This window comes from Gymnoscopelus microlampas (assembly GCF_963454915.1).
Source record: "Gymnoscopelus microlampas genome assembly, chromosome: 2".
Classification (NCBI taxonomy): Eukaryota; Metazoa; Chordata; class Actinopteri; order Myctophiformes; family Myctophidae; genus Gymnoscopelus; species Gymnoscopelus microlampas.
In genome coordinates, this window is record NC_139939.1 from 26,533,905 (window position 1) to 26,541,985 (window position 8,081).

Below are 8,081 nucleotides of genomic sequence, written 5' to 3' on the forward strand. Positions count from 1 at the left end.
GCACCGGAGCAGCTCGGACAATTTGAAGCCTATTTATTAGAGGTGCTAAAAGACACAAGGCTGACGTTCTGATATGAATATAACTTGCAGTCACTTGAGTCATGAGTGACTGACATGAGTGATGTATCCTTTGCTGCCTGAGGAAGAATTATATACTCGAAATGCGTTGCTGAGTAGTCTATAAGGTTTTGACCCAATCTGTTGTTCAGTTGTCTAAACAAAAAGTTTTAAAATAGCTGCCGGAAGGCATATTCTTTTTTTTGCATTATACAGTGGTCTACCTCCTCTATTGTTTTTGGCATGAGTGATGTATTGACATAGAAACGTCAGTTTGTTGTCAGAAAGCTGCTCCAGTGCTTTCTTTCCATTGCAGCTGTGTACCGCTTCAATGGAAACAAGCCACAGTGCTTTCTTGGGTTCAATCCTTTTAGCATTGTATTTGTATTAAACTGTACTTTCTGTGCTTTTTTTGCAAACTGTTAATAAAGTGAGTATCCAATCAATCAATCAATGACACACTGGGCCTGCCTTCACCTAGCTGAGGCCTGGTGGAACTCCTTTTTGTCATTTTCCTACTTTTCCTACTACTCCGACTTTGTCAAAAGCTCACACAAATCGGTACACATGTATCAGTCGGAATAGCAGATTGCACAGTGTCCGATCTGGCCCAAATGCTATTGTGTTATGTAAGATTGAAGGGCCTCTACACAACGCAGAACCAATTTTACTTCACACAATTTTACTTAGGCACAAATGTTCTTGTGCGTCATGTGCCAATGACTGTCAAACAGGGTTTTCATACTCCATACCGTGTGCCTGTAATTGACTTCCTTACATACTCCTCTTCGTCCCCTATGGGACATAAGGCTTCAATGAGCACTCTCCATTGCATTTGGTCCCTGGCAGCATGTTGCGCCTCTCCCCATGACAGGTTCATCTGTTCCAGCTCTTGTGTCACAGTTCTGACCCACATGATATTTTAATTTTTCAAGTTCAAACTTGAACAAATAATGTATTCCCTTAAAAAAATGTAATAACACATTTCCCTTTTGCAAATAGTCTTATTTATTTTCTTAATGGTTATTTAAACAATATAAAGTCAACTAAATAAAGTTTGTCATGCAGAACCTTTTAATATTTGCAATTGGAATACGATATTACAAACCTCTCTTAAATGAGCATATTCATCCAAATTAAAGGTCATTCAGCATAATTTGAGCAGCAAAGATGTAATAAAAGAATAATTGGTTCAATTTACCCCAGGGCATTTTGTTCATTTTACCCCACAGCCACCATTTTAGACAAAATTGGCCAGAATAATACTTCAGACAATTTCTTTTCTAAATTATGCATGGTTTTATCCATTGGCAAATCACCAACATGCATGATATTATTTTTTTTAGCGGTGCCAACCGCTCTAAGCTTGACTTTGTCCGTATGTCCGTCCGTCCGTCCGTCCGTCCGTCGTCCGTATGAGCCTGGGATGAGCACGGCAAAGAAGAAACACATACAAACACACGCGCACACACACACACACACACACACACACACACACACACACACACACACACACACACACACACACACACACACACACACACACACACGGACGTGGACACTGCCTATGCCATCTCTCCTCTCATTGCCCACACGTACCACTGGTTATCAGAGAGGGGTCCAGGGACCCCCATCGTATGTTATGTCCGAGCACGGGATGAGCACGGGATTTTAAACAGCTATAACTCCAGTGTGCAGCATGCCACCAAGTCCAAATTTGGTATGTGGACTTAGACCACCAATAGGGACGAGCATGAATTGCTGAAGCCCCGCCCCAGGGTTCCAGGGACCCCCAGCGTATGTTATGTCCGTCCGCCCGTATGAGCACGGGATGAGCACGGGATTTTAAACAGCTATAACTCCAGTTTGCAGCATGCCACCACGTCCAAATTTGGTATGTGGACTTAGACCACCAATAGGGACGAGCATGAATTGCTGAAGCCCCGCCCCCTCTGCCTTCCCATTGGCTGGCCTTTAAACAGCCATAACTCACGTTCCCAGCATGCTACGGAGTACAAATTGTGTACATGGACTAAAAGCACAAATAGGCACGAACTGTAATTACTTAAGCCCCGCCCCCTCTGTCTGCCCATTGGCTGGGCTTTAAACAGCCATTATTCCAGTTTGCAGCATGCTACCAAGTACACATTTGGTAAGTGGACTCAGACGACCAATAGGGACGAACTGAAATGAGTTAAACCCCGCCCCAAAGGCACCGCTTCCTTCACACAGGGTGTGATTTTTTTTAATACCAGGGAGAATTTGCCCAGCCATTGGACTATACATTTTCAACAGGAGGACCTGAATCCATTCAGCCAAATGATGAATTGGAATTTAACCCCAAGGAAGGAACTGCTGGATACCGAATCATACAATGCATTGTGCGAACAGCCATAGATGGGTCTAACTTCCTAACTTGTATTTTAGATTAACTTCATAAACACACGCACGCACGCACACACACACACACACACACACACACACACACACACACACACACACACACACACACACACACACACACACACACACACACACACAATTCTTCTTTCGGCTACTTCCCATCGGAGTCACCACATCGGATCATGTGTTTCCATTTGCTTCTGTTCTCTCTCTGCGTCTTCCTCTGTCACTCCAGCCTCCTCTTCTCCTCTTGCCTGGCGGCTCTATCTTCAGCATCCTTTTCCCAATTTACCCCTCCTCTCTCCTCTGCACATGTCCAAACCATCTCAACATCGCCTCTCTTGTTTTATCCCCGAACCGTCTCACCAGGGCTGATTCTCTAATGTAGTCAATTCTGATCCTGTCTATCCTTGTCACCCTTAAAGAGAATCGTAGCATCCTCAACTCTGCCACCTCCAACTCTGCCTCCTGTCTTTTCGTCAGTGCCATCATTTCCAAGCCGTACAGCATTCAGTAGCTGGTCTCACTCCTTATACGTCTTCTCTCTCACTCTTGCTGGTAACACTTCTGTCACAAACTCCTGACACTTTCCTCCATCCATTTCACCCTGCCTGCACTCTCTTCTTCACCTCTCTTCCACACTCCCCATTACTTTAGATAGTTGACCCTAGGTATTTAAACTCCTTCACCTTCTCCACCTCTACTCCTTGCATCCTCACTGTTCCAGATTCTCCCTTTCAGACACACATACTATTCTGTCATACTCCTGCTAACTGTCATTCCTCTTCTCTCTCTAGTGCATGCCTCCACCTTTCCAGATTGTCTTCAACCTGTGCCCTCATGCACTACATATCACAATGTCGTCTGTGAACATCATAGTTCACGTTGCCTCCTGCCTGACTTCATCTGTCAAGTGTCAACCTGTCCATTACCAATACAAACGAGAAAGGGTTCAGACTTTGGATTCATAAGGACATTCCTACACTGGATGATTGGTATAAGGAGGTAATGAGCGTGGTACCTCTGGAAAAACGTAATGACTGTATATTGTGGTACCTGCCATTTTGTTTGTGTGTGTGTGTTTGTGTTATGAAGGTAGTTAAGCTGCCAAAAAGAATGTGGGGTACTACACAAATTGTATGCTGCAACAAATGTGAACTGTCAGAATGTCAATGAAAAAAACATTTAAAAAAAAGAAAAAGAAAACATCTCAGAGCTGATCCTTGGTGTAGGCCTACCCCACCTCGAAACCATCTGTCACTCTTAACACACTCCTTACCATTTTGACACACTTCTCTGCCACTCCTGACTTCCTCATGCAATACCACGCTTCCTCTCTTGGCATCATATGCAATTTCTAGGTCCACGAAGACACCATGTAACTCCTTCTGGCCTTCTCTATACTTCTTCATCAACACTCTCAGGGCGAACAGTGCCTCTGTGGTGCTCTTCCTGGGCATAAACCCATACTCTCCCATCCTCCTATAATTCTACAAACCTCTGTGGTGGTGAGGCCAAAACTGTCTGCCCGGTTCTCATCAGTGGCTGGAGCAATTGCTCTGCATTTGCACACACACATTCACCATTACCATGCCCACGGAACTGCGAAGCCCGTAATAATAATAACAATAAGGCTAATCTATTGGCTCGCCACCATTAGACAGACACAATGTCATGGAGTAAACAAGCTAATGAAATCCTGGTCTTAAGGTGGACTGACTTAAGGTAGACCAATTATTTAGCCTGCTCACTTCACCGGGTATGGACTAGTGCTCTCTAATTGTCACATCTCTTAGCCTAGCTTCCACTAGTCTTTCCCATAGTTTCATGCTGTGGCTCATCAGCTTTATACCTCTGTAGTTACTACAACTCTGTACATCGCCCTTGTTCTTGAAAATCGGTACCAGTATACTACTTCTCCACTGTTCAGGCATCTTCTTGCCTTCCAAGATAGTGTTGAACAATCTAGTGAGGAACTCAACTGCAGTCTCTCCTAAACATTTCCACACCTCTACCGGTATATCGTCTGAACCAACTGCCTCACTTCCTCCTTCCCAATCTCCCTCACTTTCTGGTTCATTACCCCCTTCTCTCTCATTTTCTTCATTCATCAGCTCCTCAAAGTAATCCTTCCATCTTCTCAACACACTGTCTTCGCTTGTCATAACTTTCCCAGAACATTTCCATCTCTATCCTTTTATTCCTCCTTGGTGTCCAACCTCTCATACAACTTTGGCTTTCGCCACCTCTCTCTTCACCTTACCCTGCATCTCCTTGTATTCTTCTTCTTCTCTCTGGCTGTCCCATTTCTTCTTCACCTCACTCTTCGTCTGTATGTTTTCCTGGACTCCCTTATTCCACCACCAGGTCTCCTTGTCTTCCTTCCTCTATCCTGAAGACAAGTACTTTCGAGATATTTCACTTTCCCCCCAAAAATTGGGTCATTGTATCGTCTACTCGGGCTTTAGGGAGCACACCGGACAGTTTTTAAGTTGCTTGATTCAGTATTTAGATATTTGATATTCGTTTTATCAGACACGCCCCCCTACAAACCCTTTGTAACTTCAAACTCCATTTTAACCATGTTAGATTAATCGGAAACACCCGTCCTTGGTTCTGGTAACTGCTCTAATACGTGAAGAAACCGTGTTTTTTCCATTACTTTTTTCATTTATTTTTAATACTTTTTTGGAAAAATGAAAAGAATTAAATACATTTTTTTTTAAATGAAAAAAGTAATCGAAGAAACACGGCCCCCTCACGTATTAGGAGGGCAGGATGAGTCACCAGAACCAAGGACGGGGGTTTTAGATGAATCTAACATGTGAAAAACACTGTGAAAAACAGTTTGAAGTTATAATGGGTCTGATAAAATGAATATCAAATATCTAAATACTGAATCAAGCAACTTAAAAACTGTCTGGGGGGCTCACAAAAGCCCGAGTAGATGATAAAATGACTGAATGAATTGTAATGAAAGTAAAATATCCCTTTAACTCCACCCTGAACTCTTCCTTATTCAATTTCCAGCAATTTCCTTTTTCTCTACCTTCACTGTTTTCCTCTGATTGCACTCTTAGGTCGTCCTAGAGAGCTACTGCCTTGCTACGCTTTCCTCTGCTATCACCTTGCAGTCTCTTTCAGGCTAGCCCTCCTACATAGCACAGTCCACCTGTGTGCTTCTACCTCCACTTTTATATGTTACCCTGTGTTCCTCCCTCTTCTTGAAATAGATGTTTACCACGGCCATTTCCATCCTTTTTACAAATTCTACCAACATCTGTCCCTGTTTGTTTCTCTCCTTGACCCTATACCTACCCATCACCTCCTCATTCCCTCTTATAAAATAGAGTTCTGGTTCACAGGTACTTGAACATCGCCATGGAACATCAGCAAGAATGTTAGACAACTGATTCCATTTTAAGCCATTTATTTTCCATTGCACACATGAGCATATGTTTGGGCACGGAGGTGATGAGGCTTCAGTTATGTTTTTTTACTATAAAAAGACAGAAACACATAATTAAATACAAGCCACCATTAATGACATCACATTTAACAATGGACAACAAACAATTAGGTACCTAACACAATAATTAGCACTCTAAGGGGGGATGGGTAGGCCTACCACTTAAACATTAGAGTACTAACAAATAATATGGGACAATCAAACAACATTCAATATTTCCTAAGGTTAATGATAACTGCATTTCCTTGAATGGTAAAGTGACTATGTGCACTGCGCAATACACACACTTCACAAGGCAAACAGGTGATCTGTAAGATTCAGCACATTTATCAAACCACTAAAATACAACATATGAGAACCATGAACTTAACTCACTTCAGTGACGCATAACAGGTTGGCTGATAATAAAGGTTGGCTGAGACTCCCAGGACAAGAGGGCTCTCATGTCGGGTCTTGCTGCTGCCAAAGTGAACTGAAAGGCAGTTTGAGTTTATATAGAGCAGGCCACTGATTGAGGAGTGAGTGAGAGCAGGTGAGAGGGGTGGAGCCAAGCCATGGTAATAGGCCAGGGGGAGGGTTGCTGTCTAGGGTGACTCTTTTCTACACCTCTATTCTATTCCTCCACATGCCGATTGCGGTCTGCACACCCGCACGCACACGTCACACACACACACACACACACACACACACACACACACACACACACACACACACACACACACACACACACACACACACACACACACACACACCACACCACACCACACCACACCACACCACACACACACACACATATACCTGTATGCGTACACGTTTATACGCATTTTCTCCTCAGTGGGTTGACCAATTGATCTGAACTTGCACACGACATTGACCATTGGCATACTATAAAGCCAATTTTTGACTTTTCCTAGATTTAAACTGTTTATTATTGTGAACGATCCTCGCAGACTATGAGATCTGTAGTCATGGTTGCAGTCCCATAGCCCGGATGAACGGTGTGTCGAAATGACGGGTATGAACTAATACAGGGGTCTTCAATGTTTTTCAGGTCAAGGACCTCTTAGCTGAAAGCAGGGACCCCCACTACTTGTCTTAAATTGTGTTGGACAGCACTGTAAATGTATACGTTTTTTTAGATTCATATTAATATGTATTTTCAGACAGTTCACCGCTTAAACCCTCAATAAAACTTGTACTTGGTCTGCTCTTTTTCCCTCTACACCAAACCTCTTTCCCAAAAATAGCAGATCTACAAGCTCACGCCTTGCAGTGAGTTTATAGATCTGTTATTTTTCGGCAAACGTTCTCCTCAGAATAGGGATGCTAGGGTTCAAGTGGTTAATGTAAAAAAAAGTATCCTATCACACAAAAAATTGGTGGCCCCCCTGTAGTAATTCTGAGGACCCTAGGGGGTCCCGGACCCCCTAGGTAGAAGAACCCTGGACTAGTATTAATATACTACAGTGTGTGTGTGTGTGTGTGTGTGTGTGTGTGTGTGTGTGTGTGTGTGTGTGTGTGTGTGTGTGTGTGTGTGTGTGTGTGTGTGTGTGTGTGTGTGTGTGTGTGTACGCAACACACTGTATACAGTAGATATTTCATGCTGTGTATTAGTATATACGTATTTCTTCTATTAGCAATGTAGATTTCAGCATTCCTTCAAATAATAAATAAATAAATGTGCATAAATCAACATAATTGTCAGAATGTTTTTCTAGTAGGACCCAAATGCACAGAAGTCAGAATCTTGAAGTGGAAGACAGAGTTTAATTAGCAGACTTGGAAACTCAGGACACAAACACAATAATCCAACAAAGCATTCAAGGAACAAACAGGTATAAATACACTGGGAACTAACAAGAGTCAGGTGAAGAACAATCAACACAGGGGATTGGCTGGGGCAAACAGAAAAAACTCAGATCCTGACAATAATACCTTAATCACATTACCAGTTTTAAAAGTAAACTATATGTATTTCATAGACAGATTTTCTCAAAAAGAATAAGGACTAAGGACATAAAGAATATTGTTCTCTTGTTGTGAAGAATACAATTAATATACAACAATTTGTGTAGGCAGAACTTTCTAGTCCGCACATGAGTCAACTTCCCTTGCTAAATGTGTTAGTTGTGAAACACTGAAGCAACACAGC